General features: G+C 47.4%; 1 protein-coding gene and 1 non-coding gene across 2 annotated transcripts in view; one reads left to right on the forward strand and one right to left on the reverse strand.

The window, feature by feature from the left end:
- Window positions 1–25467, forward strand: part of LOC119461001 (glutamate receptor ionotropic, kainate 2-like) — a 354408-nt gene that overhangs the window by 187145 nt on the left and 141796 nt on the right. The gene's annotated exons all lie outside the window — the stretch shown is intronic.
- On the reverse strand, window positions 12707–12779 carry Trnar-ccg (transfer RNA arginine (anticodon CCG)). The gene has a single exon. It is a non-coding gene; the product is annotated as a tRNA-Arg (tRNA).

Below are 25467 nucleotides of genomic sequence, written 5' to 3' on the forward strand. Positions count from 1 at the left end.
GCGGGTGTTTTCGGGCTCTTTGACTTCGCTGATAAACGTCTCTACCCCGCAATTTAGCACTGTAGTTAAGTTTGGTCCCCCCACAGCCGTATAGACGTTCTCCATTCTTCGTGCAAATAGTTCGCGGTTGCTTTCCGTGATCTTTTTCTGCTAATCTTTGTAATTAATATTTACCTGCGCCAACTGTCCCGAGATTTAAAGTTCGTGCGTGAACATAAATTTCTTATCAAGAATTTGGTTGGATGCGGCGTGCTTACAACCTTGGTCACAGGTTTGAAACTCACTCACTCACTCGATTTATTGATTGATTGATTGATTGACTGATGATTAATTGTAAACTCAACGCATTTCAGGCGCCCTGAAAGCTGCGTCTGCGTTGCTCTGTTCAAGTGACATTGAAACCAGACGCGAACTTTTGCCTACGTCGTCAACGCAGTTATTCTAGTCCACATCTTCCTCGTATTCTAATAATATTCCAGGACGTCTAAACACCTCTTAATGCTCTCATCGTTCTGGCGCAAGAACAGACATCGTCACTGTAACTCTTCATTCGGAACGTTGGGCGGCTCCATGCTGTATCTTGTTTCGGGGGGCTAGAACGGAGAGGATTGTATAAACAAAAGCCTTTGAGACGCACCCAAATTGCGTTTACGCATTACTGCGCCTTCACAACATGTTTATTTGCATCATTCTCGATTTACTTATCTTGTCTCCGGCCCTTTCCTCGCTCCGAGCACAAGCGAGATGACACGCGCTTATTCTAGTTTTAAAGGCATCAAGCCTTTAAGACGTCTAAAACATCTACAGCGTCTACCATTTCATGGTCTGTACCTAAAAGTACGTGCCGGAAGACTCGGAAGGCTGTATCTTTCTCTCCTAGATTAGTTAGTTCGAGGGGTTCGCTTGTTACGCTGAAGGAGTGAATTAACGGGACGGAGAGGGTTAAAATGCTCGATGCCGCTCGTCCGGGCCCTGGAAACATCGTCACCCAACAGCGTCCTATGTCAGTGTACGGGTTGTCTTTTACGTAGCTTTCACCCCGTTGCGCCAACTTAACGGTCTGCCTTTTTTTTTTTCTCCGCATCAAGAGGATGGAGCGAAGTGAGAGTGAAGGGCGGAGTGGTTGTTTCAGCTTCTGCATCTTGCGACTCACGGCGCTGAGCGGGAGGAGAATAAAGCGAGCGCCCCTGGCGTAAAAGAAAAAAAAAAAGATGCTCCTTTGCTGAAATGAGGGAACTATGGAAGCAGAGCTATGGAGGCAGCAGAACGCGAAGGCCTGAGCAGGTAGCTAGATTACAGAAAGGTTGTATTAAGCGTACATTCGAGTGTGGAGCTTAAATATACAACCGACAATGAAAGGCGCGACAGGCCGGGTAACTGTGGCGCCCAATTATAAAGGGCGAACACGAATAATTGCGAGCGAAATCAGGAAAAAAAAAGAATAAAAGAAAAAAGTCGAATGCGCTGTGTCGGCGAGGTTAAATGACGGACATAACAGGGAACGAAAGGAGCTTAAAAATTCATTCCTGCGATGGCAGGGCACGCAGATTTCCGGGGGAACACGGGATGAAAAGAAATGAGGACACGACGACGGGAGTTGGACGACGATCAAAAGATGGAGCGAGAGAGAGAGACGAGACAAAGCACTAGCGATGTAAGCAACGTGGCCTGCTAAACCTGCTGTAAACAACCCGCGCTAACTAATGCAGTGGACCCTGCCTAATGATGTACGCGAGGAGCACCTAATGTTGAGGATGTGGGAGCGTTCTACACTGCCCACATATGCTTTTTTTTTGTCTGTATGTATGCGTGTGTGTGTGTGAGTACACGAAGCTCGCCGGGAAGCGCACGAGAACAATAGATGGCGGACAAGACAAAGGAAGAGCCTGAAAACACGAACAACGACAACAACAACAACAACAACAACAAAAAGAAAATCTAGCGTATCTAAACAGAGCACGCCGAGGTTGGTAGCATGGGAGGGAACAACGACAGACCTGATGACGCCACTGCCTTTGCCAGCGCGTCACCGCGATGTGTGTTTGTTTTCGCCATTTCGCGAAGGACCAGGCTGAAAGAGAGAGAGAAAGTTGAGTGTTGTAGGTGTATACCCCCTGGTACCACCTCCCCTACGCTCTGCTTTTGCTAGCTACCCAAAAAAGAAAGCATTCAAGAGACAAAGAAGAAAGTGAAAGAGAGCAAGAAAAAAAGAAAGGTGTCTGCTCGGCTGTGCGTAACGCCATGATGATAGTCAGGAGTAGATGAAATACGGCGACTACTCAGCGCAAGTGCAGGGTGCTTAGAAGTGTGAGAAAAAGTGAAAAGGGTGGCGGATGAATTCGGTTGAGGAAGAAAAAAAAAAGATTAACAGCAGCGTCTCGTGGCTCCGTTCCAAAGGTATAACTAGAAGGGAGTCGCGAAATAAATAGAGAAACAGTTTATATAGGGCCCATCACATCTTTGTCCGACTTACTTTTTTTTTTCATTCTCTGTCTTTCTCGCTTTCTAACGATGCTTTTATCTTATTCGTGCTTATCGCGTGCTTGCTCCGGGCTTCTTGTAGTTTGCCGTCACAGCCGACGGAACCTCCTCGGCCCTTCTTTGCCCGCGACAACATGCCGCCGGACTGGGGCGGCCGTTTGTTACGTCATTCACGCTCGAGTTGCTTCCCACAAAGAAACGAGTGAGGACTTTCTCTCTCTCTTACCCCATCTCCTCTCTGCGGGGCGCTCTTGTTTTTCTGGCCATCTTAGCTCGTTCCCTTTTCAGGCCTGGCTTCTTTATTTCTCCTTGGCGCGGCACACTCGTATTTGTCACTTTCCGCCGGCTCTTCCTTGTCCCTGGCCTTTCTTACGACGAACCCACTCTCCTTGTCGTGGCCGGCGACAGGGCGCGCAGCGCATGGAACGCCGAGATCTCACGTTCAGAGGAGTGCGTTGCTGATGTAGCTCTTCGTCGCTCATGCCCATTTTGCGAGATAACTAAATTGATAAATACGTGCGAGTTTACCTGGAACTTGTTCCTACTGTTCGGTTTCCTGTATACGTTAAGTGACAAGTTTCACATCGCACGAAACCGTTCGGATATGCGTCATATCAAATCGCGCAGCTCAGCCATGCGGGTAATAATTTCACGAGGGGGATGGGAGAGGGTGGAGGGGAAGGGGGAAAGCAGTGGTTTTATCAAACTTCTGCATATCAACGATATATAAGTGGCTGCTCACATTTAAAGGTGATGGTAGCTATCCAACAAGATGGAAACGTATGCCACCCACCACTGTTCCTATAGCGTCGCGTCACGTGTCTATTGTCGTATGTCCATGTGTGCCGCTTAAAAAGACGTAACTCTGTAGTGACCTTCCTAACAAAGTGCTTCTGGCCGCAACCGTAGCCAGGGCACGTGTGGTGGTGCTACCTTCCACGCCATTAGCCTACCCTCATTATTGGCTTTATTGTTTCACCAACGGAGTAATCGAAGGATAGGGTTGGAAAGGATAGGGCAAGCTTGTTCGATTAGAAATTGTCCTGGTTCCTGAAGACGCTTGATGGCCATGATCTGAGCACCAAGGGTATGCCAGGAGGAGGAACAGTGTCTCTATGGTGTCTGTGTAATTGCAATAGATGAATAGATTACCCAAAAGAAAGGTTAACCAGATAAGTAGGGTAAGATTGTACCACTGCAAGTTGTCCTAAGTGATTCCAGGACACACTGAATGGCAGATTTGTTTCGATGTCATCTCAGTAGAGGAGTAGTTTAACCAGAGTCAATTTGAAATCCACTCGCCAAATGCAAGTGGGTGCCGATATCTTGTTTTACAAAACAAAAGGTGGTGAGACACTGACGCAGAAAGTTGGCTTGCAATGTTGAGAGTGGTGAACCGTTTCAATCAGTAGCAACAAACCAAAACTTAACACCGATTCCTACCGGTTCATTAACTCTGCCTGAGTGTTACCATAAGGATCACTGCACAGAATTTTCGGCGCAGTTTGCTGTGTCTCTGTTTCTCTTCTTTTTCTCAGTTCTATAGAAAATAACGTTGTGGTATGAGTGAAAATGCAAGAGGCCAAGGTTGGGAGCCCAAATGCATGTTTCTTTCGCTAGCAATAAAAGGCGGTGACGACGCCAGAAAAGCGACTTATCTTCGCAGGTTTATCTGCCTATTTTTTCTCCATGTTTGAAAAAAAAAACTCGCTAGAAATGTGTTTCTTTGTGCAGAACGATGGCGCTGGGGAGCATCTCCTATAGTATTTAATTGTTTTGCCTCCAGAAGGGGAAGAAAGTTGTGCGCATTTTGGCAAAGGCGGTTCTGGCCGAGCGCCCGCAACTTTCATTTCGTATTTTTGCCCTTCTCGGCAGCGTCCTACATAGAAGTAGGTACGGTGGGACCCACACACGTTTTCTTCTCAAGAAAAAAAAAACAGAAGGAAAGAAAACAGAGGCAAAAAAGCACTCTTGCAGAATAAGTGGGCTATAGAGAGAGAGAGAGATTATATGTGAGCGTGCATCGATGAATGAGAATGACGCTTGCCTGTGCTCGTTGGTTGTGCATTGCAAGAAAGGTTTACAGCCGAGAACACTGACATGGACATCAGGGAAGGCGACACGCGACACACTACTGGTCGATTTAAATTTGCGTGTCCGATGAAGATAATTGAACATTGTGCTCCAGCGTAGCGTCCTCGATGCTCTACCTATTAGACCACAAACGCATGTTTAGCGCGAACAAATAACCACCCTAACATTCTTTACATCGTGCAAGCCAGCGTTTCGAGATGCTTGGCGCGAACGCCGCGTCGCATAGCAACAGTTTACTGTTAAATAAAGAGACCGCACCAGTTTCGTTTTCATCCTTAACTTGTGGAATCTAGCGCTTTGAGATGATATGACTATGTTTACAGGAGCCCAACGCTAGCAGGTCGAGTCAGAAGTCGAGCTCAGACAGACCGACTCAACAGCATTTACATTAAGATGTTTTTCTTCTTTTTTTGCTACAGCCTGCCTCGAAGCCAGGTGTAAGACGACGTGACCGTTCAATCGCTGCTGGCTGCGAACCACTGACTCGACTTGACCTTGTTTAGATGTGCGCTGCAAATGACCGACTCGACGTTTGCTCAGCACGACCGGCTAGCGTTTACATGAGCGCGACAGGCAAATCTCAGCGCGATAAGAGAACTCGCCGAATAAATAAATAAATAAATAAATAAATAAATAAATAAATAAATAAATAAATAAATAAATAAATAAATAAATAAATAATAAATAATAAATAATAAATAAATAAATAAATAAATAAATAAATAAATAAAGAATAAATAATTAAATAAATAAATAAATAAATAAATAAATAAATAAATAAATAAATAAATAAATAAATAAATAAATAAACTGTGCCTCAGAATACCGTCGCTATACCACTATTCCACGACTCCATTGCATCGCCTTTAAATAAAGTATGAAAGTTGTGTTGCAAGCTAGTTCACAAGATGGTTTTAACAGGCAACATTACGCTTCTTTAGTGATGTAACGTAAGCCTCCAACTTAATACCCTCCTGTAAAGATCACGGGCACAATTTTACAAGTATTGAAAAAAGGCAAACAAATGTATACACTTAAGCTACAGGTATTCTATTTAGCCGTACATTTTCACCCAGATATAGTCGCTCCCATGGGCGTCTACTCAGCACCACAATAACGCTCACCATCGTAGATCTAGTCACAGTAAACATATACAGACTTCCGAGTTGTATTAAAACATGGCGAAACGTAGAAATGCTACCGAGTTTTCATAAACAGCCTTCAGACATCATTTCTGGGACAATTTTCTCTTTAGCTTCTCTCCGTGTTGCCAAACTACAGAATCTGAACTGTTTTCCATTCATACATACGTGCGCTTCGTATTTTTTATTGACTTTTTGTTCTTCCGCGCCTTTCGCCTCTTCGTTGACTGTGTTTGTATTGTACCCTCCGCGTACCAGTAGGTTTTATTTCTTTATTCTGTTTCTCCCGGAATAAATCTGCTAGTGGCGTTCCGCTCACTGGGTAGGCAGCGAGCTAGCAGGTTGAATTCCTGCTGATCTTCCATGTTTATTCTGTTTTTCTTTTGTGTATGTGCTTACGTTAATGCCTCTTCGCTGTATTGTATACCTTTCTTTAAGAGGACACCGTCTTGAGGCATCGGGGATCGTGCGTTTGTTACCTCGGGTATACGACAGCCCTTTCTGTACCCCTCCCCCGCACCACTCTCCATCTCTATCTCCCTGGGTTTCCCGAGACACGCGAGTTCCAGCAAGAGAGCAGCAAACAGCAACGCCATGCAGGTCCCGGGCATGCTCGCGAGAGTGCAGAACCTCGGTGCGAGCCCCCAATCTCTCCGGGATCGGTTTCTGGCGAAGAGATTACGTCGGCTTTGGCTCGCCTCGTGGCTTGAGAAATGACACTCGAGAAACCCGGTGCCTTCTCGCTCCTCGTTTCCTAACACCTCAGCCTCACCCGCATCCCGACTTTCACCCCTTCCCCTACAGGTAAAAAAAAAGAAGAAAAAAAAAAACACAAACACACACACACACACACACACGCGCACACCTCCTCTTACCTCCGTTTCCAAGATAAACCTCACCCTCAAGCTCATCCCCGCCCTTTTCCTCTTCGATGGAAACTACGCTTTACGTTTTTTTTTTTTTTTTGCTGGCTGCCGCTGAGGAGGGAGGGGGGGGGGCAGAGGGTAAGGAGGAGGAGTTATTTTCCAACTTCGCTTCCTGGCGTCCTAACTTTCGTTGTTTCGGGCGGTGTACAAGTTGTGCGCGTGCTGTGAAAGGCCAGCGTCGCGAAGGAACGCCGCGAGTGGCTCAGAAACTCTTGAAGGTAGAGTGGCTGAGAAAGGAGGTTGCTCGAAAACCGACAGAGGCGAAGGCCGTTGCTCGACAACCTCCAAGCGCCCAGACTTGTAGTACCCGTAGAGGTCTGGCTTAGTCGAGCTCGGAGGCTCCTTTGGGAAACCAGCCGGCGTTGCATGTAGCAAGCTTCCCCACCTTGCTGGCGCGTCTTACACTGGATACAAGACGAGTACCTTCTGGGTTAGGAGAATGTGTCTCAAAGCAAATAAGAGAGAGAGAGAGGCAAAAAGTAGAAGTTTTGGACACTCACTGGTCTTCTGTTCCACCCTGCTTATTGTCCCCCGATCACATTTACTGAGCTACCGTTTCAGTCACGTGATTCCAGGATGTTCATGAAACGCATCGCGTATTCTTTTCGCATGCACGTTGATTCCGTGAACATAACTTTCGTGCAGTTCTTTTGATGTACACTTTGCTTGTCTCTACTATTTCGCCTAACTGCCAAATGTTTGTAGAATGACGATTTGTCCTCAGCCTTTTTTTCTCTGTGTTTTCTTTCTTCTTCTTCTTTTCTTTCAGACACTGCGGCTATGTTGTGTTTAAGCTGACACGGTCTTGTCTTGCGCTTGTCCGCCAGGCTTTTCAGTCACAATAAACAGAGGGTGTTTATGCGTGGCGTGTGGTACTCCTTGTGGTTTTGTTCCTGGTCGCACTTACGCTGCTTAGTTTCCGAAGAAGCTGCAAGAACGGAGTCACTGGATACAACTATTGAATGTTGCAGAGACAGCCCTGTTTAGAGATATCTATCGAAATTTTCATTAGCGCCTCTTCCGGGGTTCCTTTAAGGAGGTCAGCGTGTGAAGCAGTTGTTCGTACTCAAGTAATAGAGGTGTCATAAAGTCCTACACATTTTTCGCTTGTTGAGCATGCTTCGTTTTTCTGCTAAAATTACTAGGGGGGAGATGTGGCTCTGCAATCTTTGAGATACCATGTGAATGGTATCTGAAAGTACCACTTGATTTTGTCTGGTCTTCTTTTTTGCGGCTGCATACATTCTGGTACCTATATTTATATTTCTATATTTCAAAGCAATTGTAGTTTTCTGAACGCGTAGAGTTAATGAGCCTCTGTACACAAGCATAATAACTGCGGATTTTTGCATTTAAAACAAAACGAAACAAATTATTAGAAATTATCAATTTGCCAGGTCACAATGTCCTTTGAAGCTAGACAAACGAAGTTTATGCAAACCATTACTACTCATATCATTCGCACACTGGCATAATCACCATATTTGCAGCTCACGTAGGCAGCAGGGCCAGGTTTCCCTCTAGTGATTTTTGTAGGAAACTACGCACAGCCGGTGCCCTTCAAGATGGCAGCGGTACTGGTGGGATCTCTGAGGCCATGCACATCCACAGAATCAACTAACGAGGCGGTACGCGAGAAACACAGAGGGAATGAAATAAATAAGAATGAAAACTCACAAGGAAGAGCCGCCTGTATACCTTAAGAAAATGGGTTGGAAGGAGACATGCAATGAATGTGTGCTGAACCTGTGGTCGTCGTCATGAGATTTATGAGCCTGTACTTTGATTCACAACGTGGCACAGAAGCGGAAGGTGGAGTTGGAGAATCAGGAGCGCTAGCAAGCCAAAGCACGTGTCCCAGCGCCCTGTGTTCCTGTGCGTCACAAAACATCGTCTTCTAAATAGAAGTAATGAGCAGTTGGAATTTCGTTCCTTTCATTATTACTACATTCTTTGGCTGACATAACTTCACTTTCAGCCCCTGCCTAGTGTGATATCACATCTTGCCCGAAGTTAAATTGTATAGCTTGAGACCTGTGACGGTAGGGCCCTTCGCATAAACGCGCAGTGGACACTCTCCTAAAACAGAGGTGCGCTACATTTGTCTCTTTTTGGTATAGTTAATATTGTGGTCGCTGACATTTGAGGTAGAGCTTGCAGTTTCTTTCAGTTTAGTGCTCTTAATGCCCTCCAGCACTCCCTTGGATTTAAGTGCTGTGCTTCTTGCAATAGTTGAAGAATGAACGAGCTCACTCCAATCCGATATTGGTTTTGGGACTAACGACTTATACACTGAAAAAAAAAACGCTAAATAAGAGGAACACAACCGTAGACGCTAAAATCTGCGGCTGACTTAATCTAACTTGTAGGAAACGTAAACGTCGAAACGGCTAGCCGTTACCTTAACTACGTCTGCCTCTGTCATAGCTCTTACTAATTCCTACCTTATTTGCCCTGATATATAGACTAGCTGTAACTTCGTTGAAAGTCGATTTTATAGGCTCCGTGTGACTCCACATACGTGATTTGTCTGCGAAGCTTTTCCGGAAAAGCGCAGAAAATGACACAGATTACTTCCCTTTGATGGGCACAGTATACTCACTGCAAAACCCTCTCTGTTTTTTTTCTCCCTCCCTCTCTCTATCTCTTTGAAAGTATTTTCGAGAAAACGACACCTATTTCTGGCTATTTGAGATGCTGAAAGTCTCCGTTTCTTGGTGTTATCATAAAAATATCGAGTTGCTTTACAATCCCACATCTAAAATTCATTTCACTTGGCCAAGATGTAATCATCGTCAGGACATGACATTAGAGGAAGATAGGCATGTGCAAAGAATAATATGCCACTACTATTCCTAAGTTCCGCAATGTAGAAAAAAAGAAGAAGAAAAAAAAATCCGGAAGAAGAAAAATACATCGATAAATGACCACATTTTTATTGCCAACATCAAGATTTTCGCTATGTACCACGGCTACGACGCCGCAGTCGTAAGTGGCGAGCGCACTTCGAACGCGACGTGAGGTAATCGTAAAATCGGCGCCGGTGAATCGCCTCTCAGTATTTTCTTTTTATTTCTCAAATCGGTAATTTAGGTTGCTGGATGCGCAGAAAGGCGACAACGAATATGAGCGTAAAAACAACCAAACGAAAAAAAAAAAGAAATACTGATAAGGAAATAAGCGAAAATAGGGAGCTGGCAGTTACAACAAACGAGGAATGCGAGCGGCACTTTTTTTGCGGGAGATATCTGGCGAAGCAGCTTCCTAGGCCCCCGAAAACGCCTCAAGCACGAAGGCGAGCGCCTGCTAGTACAAGCGCGCTGGTAAGGTGAGAGAGAGAGGGTACAGGAGGAAAGAGAGGAGAGAGAGTATCAGAGCGAGTGGAAGGTGATTCATATCGGCCACTTGCTTGATTTACGAGCCTTCCAAGGCGGTACGACTCGGGGCCACTTCTTATTACAGAAGTCGAGGCGGGCACGCCGTGCCTTCGGAAGCCAGAGCCTCTCGAGCGAACGCCGCCGTCTAAGGCACGGAGAACGCCGGCGGTATTACCTCGACGATTGTAATGGTGCTAGTAGTAGTATACGCACCTTGGCTTGGTACCTCCCCCCCCTACCCGCTTCTCCCATGCCAATGTTGCGTCTCCGCCTGCCTGTGCTTTCTCTACTTCTTCCTCTTTCTCAACCTCCTTCTCGTCCTCGTTCTCATTCTCCCTTCAGTTTCCACCGCGGCCATTTCTCATGCCCTGCGCTACAGAGCCCCGGGAGTCGGTCCCTACAGCACCCGCTGACACCGGCCTCCGCCGGCTCTGCGCTATGGGTTTGTTCTCAGAGTGTGTACGCGAAGCCAACGTCGACGCGCACTGTCTGGACTCTCTTCGGTTTTCTTTTTCTTCTTTCTTTTTTCCTTTCGTATCCATTCCATTCTCTTCGCCTATCTCAATAAGCTGCACTGTCTCGGCATTGAGAACATTTCGTTTTTTTTTTTGTCTACCACTAGCTACTCTTTCTTTTTTTTTCTTTCCCGCGTTATCTTTGTGCTGTCTCTCACCAGAGGAAATATATGTTGCCCAGCGTCAGAAAGAGGAGCCGATACGCCGAGTGCGCGTGTGTAGCTCTAGCGTTCCGAGTTGCTCTTCGTGCTTTGCGACGCGACCTGATAATAATGAACTGGGAGTACTGTGGCGGTACGAAGTGGTGCCTCCTGTTCCGAACGTGTTTCTCCCCTGATGTTCGCTTACGTACACCGCTTTTATTTGTTCTAAGTGTCAAGTTTAACTTGCTTGTTCTACTTCTACCCCCCATCCCTTAACCCAGCTTCCGTGTTATCTTCATAGACACTGGCTGTGTGGAAGCAGCACAACTGCGCGCGTTTCCGTTCCTTCGAAAACAGAACAAAGAACACAAAAAAGAAAGAAAATGTGGTTCTTTCGAAAGTTATTACGAAATGCACCTGTACGCCTTAATCTCAGTTTCTTTAATTTTGTGCAGTCGCAGTATGCGCTGATGTAACTGTCTTGTTTCCCTCGTTTCCTTTTTACATGCCAGAGAATGGTATCTCGCACACATGCACAAACACACCCACACACAGGTACATACAGACGTGCGTGCCCACACGTACACACACGAGAGAATGAAAGAAACACGTAGAAACTCGTACAAACAAAGCTCGCACGCTAGTTTGGTTCGCGATTCACAACACATTTGCTAGCGCTATCTTTCCGGCCGGCGGCGGCAAGCTGCTTTCGACGTCGTTCCTTTAGCACAACAGCTAGCTACAAAGCAGTGGCGGTTTGTTTTGATGCGCCAACGAACGATACAGAAAGCGCAAACGACTAGAGCGCGTAGAAATCGAGAGACGAAACAAAAGCGCGGTGGAGGGACGTGTAATGAAGATCAAGAAAAAGGAAGATCCGATGCTCGTCCGCCGAGAAAGCAAAGTTTACCGGTTGTCTCTGCTTTCTGTGAAGCGGGTATCCCTACGAGGCGAATCGTTTTCTAAGCACTCGATCTGGCTCAAGATTTGTGCGTGGGGTCTTTCATTGAGCTCGAAGTTTTTGTGTGGCATCTTCATTGAAGTTTTATCTCCGTATGATGTAGCAACGTTCTGTGCCGTCCTCAGTCATTTTGATGTCCCACTTTTTGATTTATTCTGTGCGCTCCGTAATGGCAACTCGAGTGTCCGCAGTTCTCCACTCCAACTACTCTTCCAAGTTGCGGCCACTGACGTAAGTTCGAGACAATGAAAACCAAATAAACAAACAAATCACTCACAGACCCTCAGGCTACGCCTGAGTGATTTTAATGCAAAATAATTATCAGGATCGACCTTTGTTCCTGATTTCGCCGTATATTACAATGCTTCCGGAGTCGCCCCACATTACAAACCACATTCGGCCCTGCGAAGACACATACAGTATTACGCACTGGTATATCAGGATGGGCCTATACTCATACCTTCGGATGCGCTGCCTCCCTGATGGACCCGCTTTATTTAGTGTCTAAATTAATAAAGAAGGCCGGGTAACGTCCCGCACAATGCTATCGCATTAAAGAAAACAAACCAAGAAAGAAAGATATGGATGAGCATTCGTATCCGTAGCGTGAACTTAACTATCACGTCCGAAGTGACCACGGGAAAACTCAACCTCAAGGAATAATTCGATTCATGAGGTTTGACGTCCCAAAGCAACGCTGGATATATGATGGACGCCTTGGTGGTGAGCTTCGGGTGAATTTTAACCCCCTAACGTGCGCCAAAATCCAAGTACACGGGCGCTATTGCATTTTGCCGCCACGGATTTGCAGCCGCGTAGGCAATTGTAAATCTATCCGTCATCTGTCTGTGCCGCAATAATAAAAGCAGATGCTAAAATACAAAATATTAATAAATATTCGCCACTCGGCACTGATGTTCTTTGCTTAGCGCTGACATTCGTTTTCCCGAGTTCGAGGAAGACGCAAACTGAGCTCTATGTACAAAAAGGCCCTGAAAAACTGTGCTGACTTGTGCCTGGAAAAAAATAATAATATTAACAGAAATAAAATTTAAAAAAGAAGGAAACGCCCCTGGTGGGACTCGAACCCACAATCTTCGGCTCCGGAGACCGACGCCTTATCCGTTAGGCCACAGGAGCGCTGAATTACTGAGATACAGCAAGGAAAGCGAGCCCTGCGTCTAGAGCAACATCGAAACCACCTGAACCCGCATTCCTGCTTTGGAAAAGAAGCCTTTGCGTTTTAGAACGCGACTCGTAAAACAAGGTTCGCTGCTACTGCGTTCTCTCCGAACGCTGCGCACAAATAAGTCGATTCGAAACCGCGTTTTGCTCGTGTTGCAAATGGTGCGGCTGGCAATGGCAGAAGAGAATCGCCGAGGAAAATATCAAGACCGAGGGATTGAAAACGACAACAACAAAAAACAGCATAATTTGTGGTCGGCATACGGTTGAAGCAAGAATTATGTGAATCCGAACATTGTTGTTTCTTTCTTTTCCTTGTGTACCTCTGCACGTGCCACTCACGAATAGACGTTGTGTGAGAGGAAGAAGAAGAGAGATATGACAACAAAATGCACCAAATATATATATTGTATCGCAAAGGTTCAGGTACCTCTGGAAAGTACGCATAAAAAGAATATGGAAGGCACTTGCGTTAAGTCCGTAACGTGTCTGTAGTATTCAATTTTCTTAAACGCGTTTGTACGAACGCGGACGCTGTAGCGTGCCTTAAATATTTATTCTATTCACTCTAGTCTGTTTGCTGTTTCCTTGGAATACGTGAATGAATTATTGATATGGTTTGGATGTGCAGGCATTCGATAATTGTAGTTTTCGTTCCAATTAACACAGGTAGGCAGAAACGCGAGTAAAGTTTGTTCCTTAGATATAACAAATGCATAGGTATGTAGAAAGATATGCTGTTTTATTGCGATAGCAATTATATGGACACTCCAAAGCAGATTTCTGCCGTCGCCGTCGCCGTGAGGTTCCGTATGACGTCGACGGCGATGAAACCGTCGCCGCGCTCCGGCAACACCACCTAGACTAGTCTAAGCGGCGTTAGCTCCGGACGCTGTATGTGCGATTGAAAGGGCGCGAGAGACGCGCGCTTTCACGGGGAGCGAACGCACGTCGGAGAGGAAACGCGCGTGCTGATGATAAGTGGTTCTTGAGGGAAAGGGAAAGGTTGGCGCTATCTTCTGCAGCCCTTGAGGGAGCACGGCTCAGCGCCACGCGTGCTGCGCCGTAGTAGTACGTGGTTCGTTGGGAAAGGGAAAAGGTTGGCGCTATCTTCTGCAGCCCTTGAGGGAGCACGGCTCAGCGCCAAACTGCGCCGTGCTCCCTGAAGAGACGCTTAATTCTGCAGCCATTCAGGGAGCACTCTGCATTCAGGGAGCACTCTGCGCCGTGCTCCCTGAATGGCTGCAGAATTAAGCGTCTCTTTCCTCCTTTCCATATATAGAGAGCAAAAGCAACTTTTTTTCGTCGCGCGAAAGGCTGTGGGGGGACGGGAGGGAGGGAGGGGAGGCGACGTTTAGCTGCGGCACCAAATGCGTATTTATATAAAAACGCCGCGCGCGTTCGGTGCGAACGCGGGCAAAACGCCGACGGCGTCGACAACAGTTCTGCGTGTTTCTGGTCGTTGCTGGTGCTGCTGCATGTCCAAGTTTATACAGCTGATAAAACTACTATCCTTACTCCGTATAGCTCTCAAATAATTTGCTATCGCAATTGGTGCTTCGCCTTTCGGGTGAAACTGCGACAATTTTTTTTTATGGCGATAGCAACCTAAACACCTTCGCTCGGCTGTTCTCCACGAACTTTACGACCTCCCCACTGCCGATCACCTCGGTGTGTCACGTACCTACGACCGCATCCGCCGACGCGTCTTTTGGCCAGGGCTTGCTCGCTCCGTTCGAAGATACGTAGCTGCGTGTGAGAAATGCCAGCGACGCAAGACACCATCGACGCTCCCTGCTGGGTACCTTCAACCAATCGACATTCCCGCGGAGCCATTCTTTCGGGTTGGTTTAGGCTTACTTGGTCCTTTTACTCTTTCTACCTCTGGGAACAGGTGGATCGCTGTGACTACAGATTACGCCACGCGCTACGCCATCACCCGAGCGCTCCCTACAAGCTGCGCCACAGATGTTTCCGATTTTCTTCTACGCGACGTGATTTTATTACATGGAGCTCCGCGACAACTTCTCACAGACCGTGGCCGGACATTCCCGTCAAAAGTTATCGTGGACATCCTGCAGTCCTGTGCCACGAGGCACAAGCTATCCACGTCATACCATCCACAAACGAATGGCCTCACGGAGCGTGTCAATCGCACTCTCACAGACATGCTCGCGAAGTATGTCTCTTCAGACCACACTGACTGGGACCTCGCTCTACCGTTTGTCACATTTGCGTATAATTCCTCGCGCCACGACACAGCTGGTTATTCGCCATTTTTCCTTCTGTTCGGCCGAGAACCAGCACTGCCCTCGACACAACCCTCCCTCTTCATGCGGCACCCACCAGTGAATTTTGCACTTGATGCCGTCGCCCGCGCTGCTCACGCAAGGAAAATTGCCCGTGACCGCCTTCTGAACTCCCAGGAGAGTCAAAGGCATTTGTACGACCGGCGACACCGAGACGTGCACTTCCCGCCTGGTTCGTTGGTGCTTCTATGGTCTCCATTGCGTCAGGTCGGCCTGTCAGAAAAACTGCTGTCTCGTTACACAGGCCCATACCGAGTGCTTCGTGCCGTGACTCCCGTCACCTACGAGATTGCCCCTGACGCCCCATCTGCTTCCCAGTCCAGTGATACCGTGCACGTTACACGACTGAAGCAGTATCACCCTCCCAGTGATGACATTTAGACGCTCCGGGACGTCGCTTCTGCCGCCGGGGGATTATGCTACACGGGTGTTGTATTTGATTGTCTGAACGAGGCGCGCTGGCGCCATCACTCGAGAAAAGAGGAAGAATGAGCTGGGCTCGCGCGGTGAATGTAACTGGTCAGCGCTGCAACCGCTCTTGTAAATATAACTTGTAAATAGTTGCTCTTCTTACTGACTCGTCCTTCGTGTAACAATATGAACACTCAAAGAGGATTTCTGCCATCGGCGTTACCGTCGCCGTCGCCGCCGTCGCCGTGAGGTTCCGTATGACGCCAACGGCGATGAAATCGTCCCCGCGCGCCGGAAGCTGTATGTGCGAGTGAAGGGGCGCGAGGGACGCGCTCTTTCACGGGGAGCGAACGCACGGCGGAGAACAAACGCGCGTCCTGCGCCGTGCTCCCTGAAGGGCTGCAGAATTAATCGCCTCTTTCCTCATTTACAATCACCATATATATAGAGCAAACGTGACTTCTTCCGTCGCGCGCAAGGATTTGGGGGGGGGGGGGGGGACGGGAGGAAGGGAGGGAGGGGAGGCGACGTTTAGCTGCGGCACCAAATGCGTATTTATATATAAAAAATGTGGTTGATCCCTCTTATATAGGAATCGGTATAGAACACGAAAGTGAAACGTGTCTTCACAGAAGTAGTGTAATGTTTATTGCACATTGATATATAATGTCTATTGGTGTTTTGTGGCTAAAGCGCCCTTAGGCGTTGATGCACCCACGCTGACGCCTGGTGGCACGTCTCCTCCATCACGACTACCAACGTCGATGACCATGAGCAACCGTCGTGCATATGGAAGCTGCACTACGCTGCACACGCTAGCACAACGCGAAAGACGAAGCACGTAACTGACACACTAATACAACGCGCAAGACAAAGCACGTAACTGAATCGTCACCGAGTCAAATCAGCGCGTACAGCGCGTCGTAATTGCAGCCTCCGCGATCAACTTCAGAAACATTTTCAGAGCTAATTGCGGAGGCCACGCTCCGCTGTGCTGAGTACGGTGAACGCCACCTAGTAGTGCTTCTGCGAGAACGCGTTGGTAGTGCTTCTTGATGCCAGCGTCCCTTCGAATGCTGGCATCGAGGCGTCGTAGTGCTGAGACCACCGAAGCGTTCACTGTCGGTGCGCGTTAGTGTCATAATGCAGTACTTCTCTTTTCTGCTCGTAGGCGGCGGCACCGCCCCGAGCAAGAGCGCGGGTACACGGAGGAGTGTTAGATATATAAGGCGCGTCTGTGTAGCTCTCTGCAAATGCGTTTGTGGCGCAATGGGTTAAACGCTCGGCGATCTATCGTCGCGGACCGAGAGGTCGTGGGTTCGATTTCCAAATTTTGCATGTTTGTGGAACTTTTTCTTCTGGTTTCTTTCTTTGTATTATGTTCTATGACGTATTTCCGTGACGGAAATACGTCGCCGTATTTCTGACGTATTTCCGTGACGGAAATACGTCAGTGAAGTCTTGGTGGACCCCGGCATAAAACACTTTCGTGTTATAAAAAATCACCACATATCCACGAAGTAAATGATGATGAGTGGGCGAAGCACCGGGGTATCATTCGGGTAACCATGAACCCCCCGTATATATATATATATATATATATATATATACTGTACATGTGTACAGTATATATAGCGCTTATATAGTTCTTGTGCACCGCAGCGCCCCTAGCGGTCTTCATGCAAACCAGAGCTACGGACAACGGACGACGAGGGACAAGGCTCGGCCCTAAGGTGCTTCGCCCCTAAAACGTTGCGAGGCGTGAAGGTGGTAAAGACTTCCGACGCTGCTCGACAAATTTCCAGTTATAATTTCATCGAAAACCTCCGAGTCGCCCCCAGAGGCCCTGGCAACAGTCACCAACGCCGCGCGCGTTCGGTGCGAACGCGGGCAAAACGGTGACAGCGTCGACGCCTGTTCTGCGCGTTGCTGGTGCTGCTGCATGTCCAAGTTTATACAGCTGATAAAACTACTATCCTTACTCCGTATTCTCAAAGTTGCTATCGCAATTGATGCTTCGTCTTTCGGGTGAAACTGCGACATTTTTAACCCTGCCCAGGATGGTCGTACCTGTAAAAGCTTTGATAATGGTGCATATATTCACTGTCCGGGCGCTTAATTGCGAAAAAAGAAATGCTTCAGATTCAACGAGTTGGAATCTATATACAGCGAAGCTTTGTGTGAGTGCATAAAGACGAGGATAGCGATCACCTCCGCTGGGGGTAATCAGGAATATCACCTCCAGCGAAGCTGATAAACCCCTTCCGTTGTCCAGACCCCTTCTACGAAAAAAAAGGAACCTATATACATTGACAGGACAACCGGCTGACACACGGCGCTACCTCACATTCCTCCACCGACGTTGAGTACCCACCTTTATTTTCACTTCTACACCTTCGCCGCTAACACCCCCTCGGTCGTTGCCTCGCCCACCCGCCTTACACTGTCTCCCCTTTAGAAGAACCGTACCTGTATATACTGTGCCGAGGAGAGCATGTGTCGTCCTTGAAAAAGGACAAGTCAATTTGTCGAAACGTTGGCTACTGCTTCCAGCTTGTTCTCGTTTTCCTCGTCGGCTTGAATTTCTGTCTCCTGCCTTCCCCGTGTTTTCCCTATTCTTGTAGAATATATCTAGTTCTTCAAACTTCCATCGAAGCGAAAAAAAAAAACGAAAGAAAACAACAACAACAACAACCAAGTGGGACAAGCTCCAATTCGAACATAGATTAGTTAGCTTTAAACTTTATTAGTCCAGGAAAGAGTGGCAGCTGCACACTAAAGCTTTCAAATGCTACATTGCACGCCTTCCACAGGTGTGAACAAAGGAAACGGATAATGCCATGCAGGGTTGTATTTTCCCCAAGAAGGACCCAACTGATTTTTTTTTATTTGTCACCAGGTTTTCGCTACGGCTGCCTAAATTTGCTCTTCAGAAGGTGTAGCCACGTCCAAGCTGAGAAAAACACGAACAAGCTACGGGAACCAACAAGCTCGACACCCAGAAAGTATACCAGTACCATAACGGTCAGCACTATGCGAAACTTGTGCGCTGAAAGGGTCCAATCGAGCAACGGGAAGCCAGCGAAGAATCCCCCCGAAAAACTAAGTTCGCGAAGGCCCAAGGAAGTCGGGCTCAAGCCGCTGCCAGTCATCTTGGCAAAACGAATATTAAATCCCACGAAAATACGCATTTACATTCAGGAGCGGGGGCTACGACCCGTCGTACGATTACAGACCTGCTTGTTTTCCCCTGCTTTCTTTGTTTTTAAAGTTCAAACCCCATATCGGAGGCCCAGCGGAAAAAGTGCTGGCTGAGAAAGACATCTTAGACTTGGCGCCGGAACGCGGAGCCAAGCGGCTCCGTATCGACTATACGACGAAGCAGCGAAGCGGGTGGCTCGTTTACTATTGAGCGTGGCCGGGAATTGCCCCATAAAGGGCAACCGCGAACAGCTGCCTTGCCCCGGAGAATCGATTCCTAAGACAATGGTTGGTGCCCCTTCTTACACCCTCCCCCCCCTTTCACTCCCACCTTCCCTTCCCCCAAGCAAGCAAGCCCATCGCCACCCTTTCTTTTCCCACAGAACATCGCTTCGGCTGCCGCTTCGACGGAGTGTATTGGGGTCGCGGTCGTCGTGTCAGGCGAAGTAAACCAATTGCAAAAAAAAAAAAAAAAAAAAACAACACACCGCCCAGGCGTGAAGTTGCGAAAAAGAATCAATAATGAAAAAAAAAAAAATGAGCGACGTAGCTTGCTATTGTTCATATCGAACGGCCGTCATCACCCTGTCACTACGGGGGGACCCGTCTTCCAGGGAAGGAACAAGGAGTGGGAAGAAAAAGGGAGAGGGCGAAATGAAGGAGCTGGAAGAAGGCGATCAGTGCTTTGATTCATCGTCAAATATTCTGAACCCCAATGTTCGGCCCATGCGCTGCTTCTTTCGGGATCTTGGCGACGCGGAGAAGACACAGCCCCGACGACTAAGGAAAGAGGAACGTTTTCTTTGACGTCGACTTCATTGAATCTTTTTTTTTTCTGCTATATGGCTGCTTTCATTAAGTTCGCTGACAGATAAGGACAGAGACCACGTGGTGACAAGCGCGTTAAAGAGCTTCGCGCAGATGTCGCGGGAACGAGAAACTGGAAGTGAATTGCTGAAAGGAAGGTCCTGATAGAATTGAACGAGTTCGTTTCTACGAATATTCAGCTTACGCGCCGTGGTTGCGATCTTGGTTTTACTTTTTGTGGTGGAGTGGTAAAGTGTGGTCGTTGGGAGACAACATAGAGAGTGTGTGCGCTTGGACCGCCAGCAGCTTGGACCACCAGCTGCGTTAGTGGCGTTGAGTGGGCCGACTTTTGCACCACTGACTTCAGTTTGAAGCAAAGCTATTAGGTGGACGAAAGGCACTCACTTGCGACGTTGTTGTGGCAGTATGAAGTTGCCAAGCAGGCAAACGCAGTGGTGCTGAGTGATAGCCTTTGATTTTCAAAGCGGCAATGCAGATATCAATAAATATTTGATCATGTTTCATGTCTGAATGCGTATATTTCAGTTGACGTATTTTGACTTTCCTTTTTGTAAAGCTTGTAATAATATAGTTTGGTCATATATATCTCAGTTTTTATTAGTCTGTGAAATTCACAGGGCTTCTCGTTCGTGTGTAGTCTTCGAACACATTGCTTAGCTTTGGGCCGATATTAGTGAGCATGTTTATTTCTGCGCATTCTATTTACACTCAGCACAAAAGATTCACCGTAGCCATGCAACACTTTGCCGCGACACTTTGTCGTAAGACTATCACCACGGAAAGGTATTGTTTTGATAATGGTGTTATGCTGGCTTACTATAACCACGTGTACTGTATGAATTGCTGCTGACGCACATTTCTCAACTCAATGACTTCAGGTGTGATAAGAACCACTAGAACAACTCACACTGTTCAAAAGCCGAACACCGCATAAAGAATCGAAGGCGCTATAAAATACCGTTAACTGTTTTGGATGAGATCATACCTTTTATTTACCAACATAGTTTACGAAAACACGCATTCTCGTTTAACATGTATATGCATGCCTCCATCCCTATCGCCCAATTACAACCACTGATTAGGCATCATGATTTGCAGGCACTGAGACCAACTGTCCAAACTTGTGCAATATAGGTATTCTTGCCACCTACACTCCGTCGCATTCCGTAGCTGAATGACTTCGCTGTGTCTCGGCTACTGCGACTGCACTCTGACAGAAGTAGTATGAAGAAACTCCAGTGTGCCTAGATTTCAGTACACATTAAACAAGCTGACGTGCTCGCAATTCATTCGTCATTATCGATGAGGGCGTCCCTTATAGGTAAGGTGCAGCTCTTACGTGCTAAACTACTTGGGTCACCTCAGTTCATTGTGTCTGGGAGTGCTTAACGATTCCCGTGTAGCTTATTCCCCCTGAAATCCGGTTGTGCACGGTTCTTTATATTTCTTTTGATATTTCATCAGAATTACACTCATTATCAGTCTCTCTGTTTCCCTGTTGCGTTTCAAATGAAACAACGCGTTCTAGCGAAGGGTGTGACCATTCAGTGCACTATACCCGTTAAGTTTCACGCCCACAAACGTAAAAGTTTGTCTGCAGGTAGGCGAGCTTTATGCAAAACCGTGCGCCACATCAGGGGACCCTCATTTCGAAGGCGAGTAGGTTTGGCAGCGCAGAAAGTGGATGCTCTGGCGCTTCGTGCGACTCGCGACGTTAGGGAGGGAGGGTTGGTTAGAGAGAAAGAGAGTGAGCGAACGAGTGATAGAGTTAGTCGCGAGCGTCTTCGCTGCTGCAGGCAGTCCTCGATGGTCGCGGCGCGTCGGCGCACCATAATGGCGCGAAAGTGTAGCTGTCTGTCGCGCACTAATTCGCGAACTGCAAATGGGCGACGGCGTCTTTGTCGGGGGGAAAAAAGGCGGCGGTGCTATTCGCCACAATGGAGTCGGCGTAGCGCGCTTTGGGTTTGGCGGGGGAGGGTAAATTGCGGGGAGAAACACGGCGTGGTTCACAATCACTCTCTCTCTCTCTTCTTTCGCATTACGTTGTCACGCATAACCTCCGCTTAGCGCCAAGCTACCACGCTTCTGAAGAGCGCGTCGCAGTGCCGTTATGATGGTGCAGTCCTCGTTTGCCTAATCTCAGCTCCGTTTACGGCCTGATGCTATAGGTGCGCTGCTGATAATCAGAAAACGCCTGCACTGAGGCGGTTGTGTCAGCTTTATCCAACTTTGCTGACTCCCGTATGCTGTGAATGCTAATCAGGGATTGTTTCATTAGCGTTTTTACGTTGGTTGCAGTGAACGCGTAGCTGCGTGCCTAAGCGATCCTGCTCTTCAGTGAATTTGTGATCGAGCGAATGACTGCGCCTGCTAAGTCGAGCTTATGGAACGAAGAAATATGGCGGTTAAGCAAACGTTAGCAGCAGGGTAGGATCGTGCGTGTTCTGCTTAAGGAAGACATGGCCAGGACGCCCAACCTCGCAGGTCTAGAGATTGACGTGCTTTCTATATACTGGGGAGTGACCCACAGTGGAGCCTCATTGGGCGTTGTTTTGGGACATTTTCTGCTGGGATAAAAGGACAGGCCGCGAAGCGATTGCTACAAGGCTCATTACGCGCACTATAATGCAATGCAAGATACCTGTAATGCAGTGTGTGCCATTATTCCATTAGTTAGATGAAGGCAGTGGTAATCGAACGTTTAGGAGAGTTCACCTTCAGAATTAGACGGCGATTAATCCACATGCACGAAGAATACTGCATACCGATTTTAGGCCATGTGTGCGCACGCTTTGTCCCGACATTCATGAAGACATGCTTGATGATGTGGAGTGACAGAATTTTCACTAGATATAGAGGGTCGAGCAGAGGCGAGTTCAAATCCCCACGGTGCGGACAAGGATTACTTTTCTGTATGCACTTTCAGTGAAGACGCAGGAATGACGTATTTTTCAGCGTGCACAAATGCTGGCAGCACGTTAATGGAAGGGCAAGGAGATAGCATACCCAAATGCTACATCCACCTGGGTTTATATTAAACGCAGTAAACACAGTCCAAAGTTTAGGCTGTTGCCATCGTTATAAAACCCGTTGTTAAGTATCGCTCACGGAAGTTCGCTGTTGGATCTACCACTTTGTTTTATTGGCTGTAGATATTCGAAAACTTTGGAGTAGCACTTCGCCCGAACATACAAGCAATTCCAAGATTTGATCCACTCGCGACCGCTACATAGCGACTGCATTCACCCAGAATCCTCTCACCTCGGCTCCTGTTTCCGCGACGCATTCGTAAGCGTCGACAGTCTTGACCGCGCTCGCCCGTCGCGATGGGGGGAGGTCGTTCTCCGCAGCCTTTTCTTTCTCCCTCACCGCTCGTCCCATTATAGATGCGAGACAGCCTTGACTATACCACGCTGACATTAGCCGCACAATGCGGGATGCCCATTCGCATTCGAGCGCCGCCCCACTAAGTTTCTCCGTCACCGCTGCCTCCCTGACTTTCTCCCTCAAGACCATCGTCTTTTCCCGCCTCCCTCGGTCACTGACAGGGCCTGCTTTGCTGAGGACGGTGGGACGAATAGTCCCCCGAACGCATCTGCGGTCCTGGAGCTCGTTGGCAAAGACGGGAGGGAAAGAAGGTGACAATGTGACAAGTCGCCGTAACTGTGCATAACTGGGACGGCTGAACGGACACTCAGTCACAGCGTGCGCACTAACTGCCAACTGACTGCTTAAGTAATGAAGAAACGTGCATATTATTATCATTTTTTTCTTCTTCTCTGAGCACTATACTCTCTGGCGGTGTGTGTCTTGCACGCGTATGGCGGTCGTGCAAGTTACGGGTCGCACATAATTTGACGAGCAGGTTAACGTCGTGCTAAGTTAGGTGAATAAGTTAGGCGTAAGCAAATGCCCAGAACTGCCACAGCGTAATCTTGGTTTGCTTTTACGAAAATGCTATGCATTTTCGTAAGGTGGCGGTTCACTTTATTTTCCTAATCTAGAGCTGGATATTTCTTTTCTTTTTTGAGTAGCAGGCCCCAGGCATGTGGCTACATCCAACTTTTGCGACCTTTATTGATTTTGTCGAGAGTTCTCTTGCATAAATAACCGAGGTGCTGATGGCACCGTGACACAGACACTCTGACTGATTTACTTATAGCTGTAAGGTAAACAATATTATCACCATAAAAGCAAAAAAAGAGAAAAAGAAGAAGGAAAGAAAAAAAACGATCAGTTAGGTTACGTGAACGGTCCTTGTAACAAGAACGTCAAGTTGAACGGCGGAGATGCACGCATAGACAGATCTTCAAGGACATATATGTTCAGAAGGGTGGTCAACTGAACGTTATCAGTAGAGCGTGTCATAAATCTAGTAGGTATAATAATTACCAGTGCGAAGATCTGAATGTGGTGGCCCGCCATGATTTTGTAAGGGACCGTCACCCTGATGAGAATGGCAAGTCGTCATCCTATCAAGCAGCTTGCGCGGAAGCCTAGCCTTTCACCTAGGTACTGCTTGCGGGCTACACGCCTTCTAAATTATGCTATGTATTGGACTAGAATGCTTATTCTGACTCCAAAGAGCTGCGAGAAGCTGTGCTTGAGGCTATGCAGTCGATACATTGGCGCAGAGGGACACGTGTCATAAGGCTCCGTCGATCCGAACGATCATGCTTCTCATTAGTTTCGGGTTAGGTTTAACACTCCGCCCCTTGCTTTGGCGGCTCCTTGTTTGGCATATGCAGGCAATTTCCTAATCTCAAGGCACCGCATGTCGTATTACTGGCAACGACAGCCGGAACAAATTGATGTTTGGAAATTGGACTTCATCGCTCTCCTTATTGGCTGCCGCGGTATTTGGCCTCAATTAAAGTGCCACTTTATATTGACGGAAAGTATAAGTGCCTTCGACTGTATAGAAGGAATAAAAAAAAAAACGACCTGACAGGGCAATAAACGTCAACCAAAGATGGTTTGATTAGATAACAATTCACGCAGGGGGTATAGCATATTGAACAGTACCAATAGATGTAGAGTGCGCCGAATAGCTGAGATACAGCGGCGAAAAAAAAATAATACAGCAGCTCGAACGAAGTGCAAATTATTTTGTTGTGCTTTGGAGATCTTACTGGGGTGTCTTTTTCTTATGAGAAGCAGATCAAAACCTTCAGCAACGCGAATACACAACCGCAGTAAGGGAGCTTCTCTGTCTTTTCGCGAAGGAAAACTTAGAAAAAAAAAGAGTAGAAAGCGGACATTTTTTGAGAGCGTCTTAGGATTGCTCGGATCTCGTATGCGTGATTGGCCCATCTCGAAATCAGGCGCATTTGTCTTGGATGCTCCCCTTTCCGCTGCTGCTTTTCCGTGTTTTTGTTCAGTCCTCTTTCCATGTCAGGAGAGCTCCGTTATTCCGAATTCTCTCTTTTCGTGTTTCGATCTCTGTTCCAGCAATTGTCCGAATTCCTTCATTTCTCGCACCAGTGTTCTTAGAACCGGTTTCGCATGAGCGAACCCTGATTGTCTCATTGAACGAAATCTGCGGGGCGGACGAGGCCTGCATTAGCCAGGCTGCTCAGACTCGGAATTTCAAGAAAGCTGCTTTTCCCAATTTTTCGCACTCGCATTTTACAGCTTGTCCCGTGCGCAATTTGTATCATGCAATCAATATTTTGCTCGGCCATGTCAGTTCGTGCCGACAAGCATTCATTTGTTTCGCTCGCTCGCTCACTCTCACTCACTCACTCCCTCACTGACTCACTCACTGACTCACTGACTCACTCACTCACTCACTCACTCACTCACTCACTCACTCACTCACTCACTCACAACTAACTAACTAACTAACTAACTAACTAACTAACTAACTAACTAACTAACTAACTAACTAACTA

The sequence above is a fragment of the Dermacentor silvarum genome, chromosome 8 (assembly GCF_013339745.2).
Source record: "Dermacentor silvarum isolate Dsil-2018 chromosome 8, BIME_Dsil_1.4, whole genome shotgun sequence".
NCBI classification, from domain to species: domain Eukaryota; kingdom Metazoa; phylum Arthropoda; class Arachnida; order Ixodida; family Ixodidae; genus Dermacentor; species Dermacentor silvarum.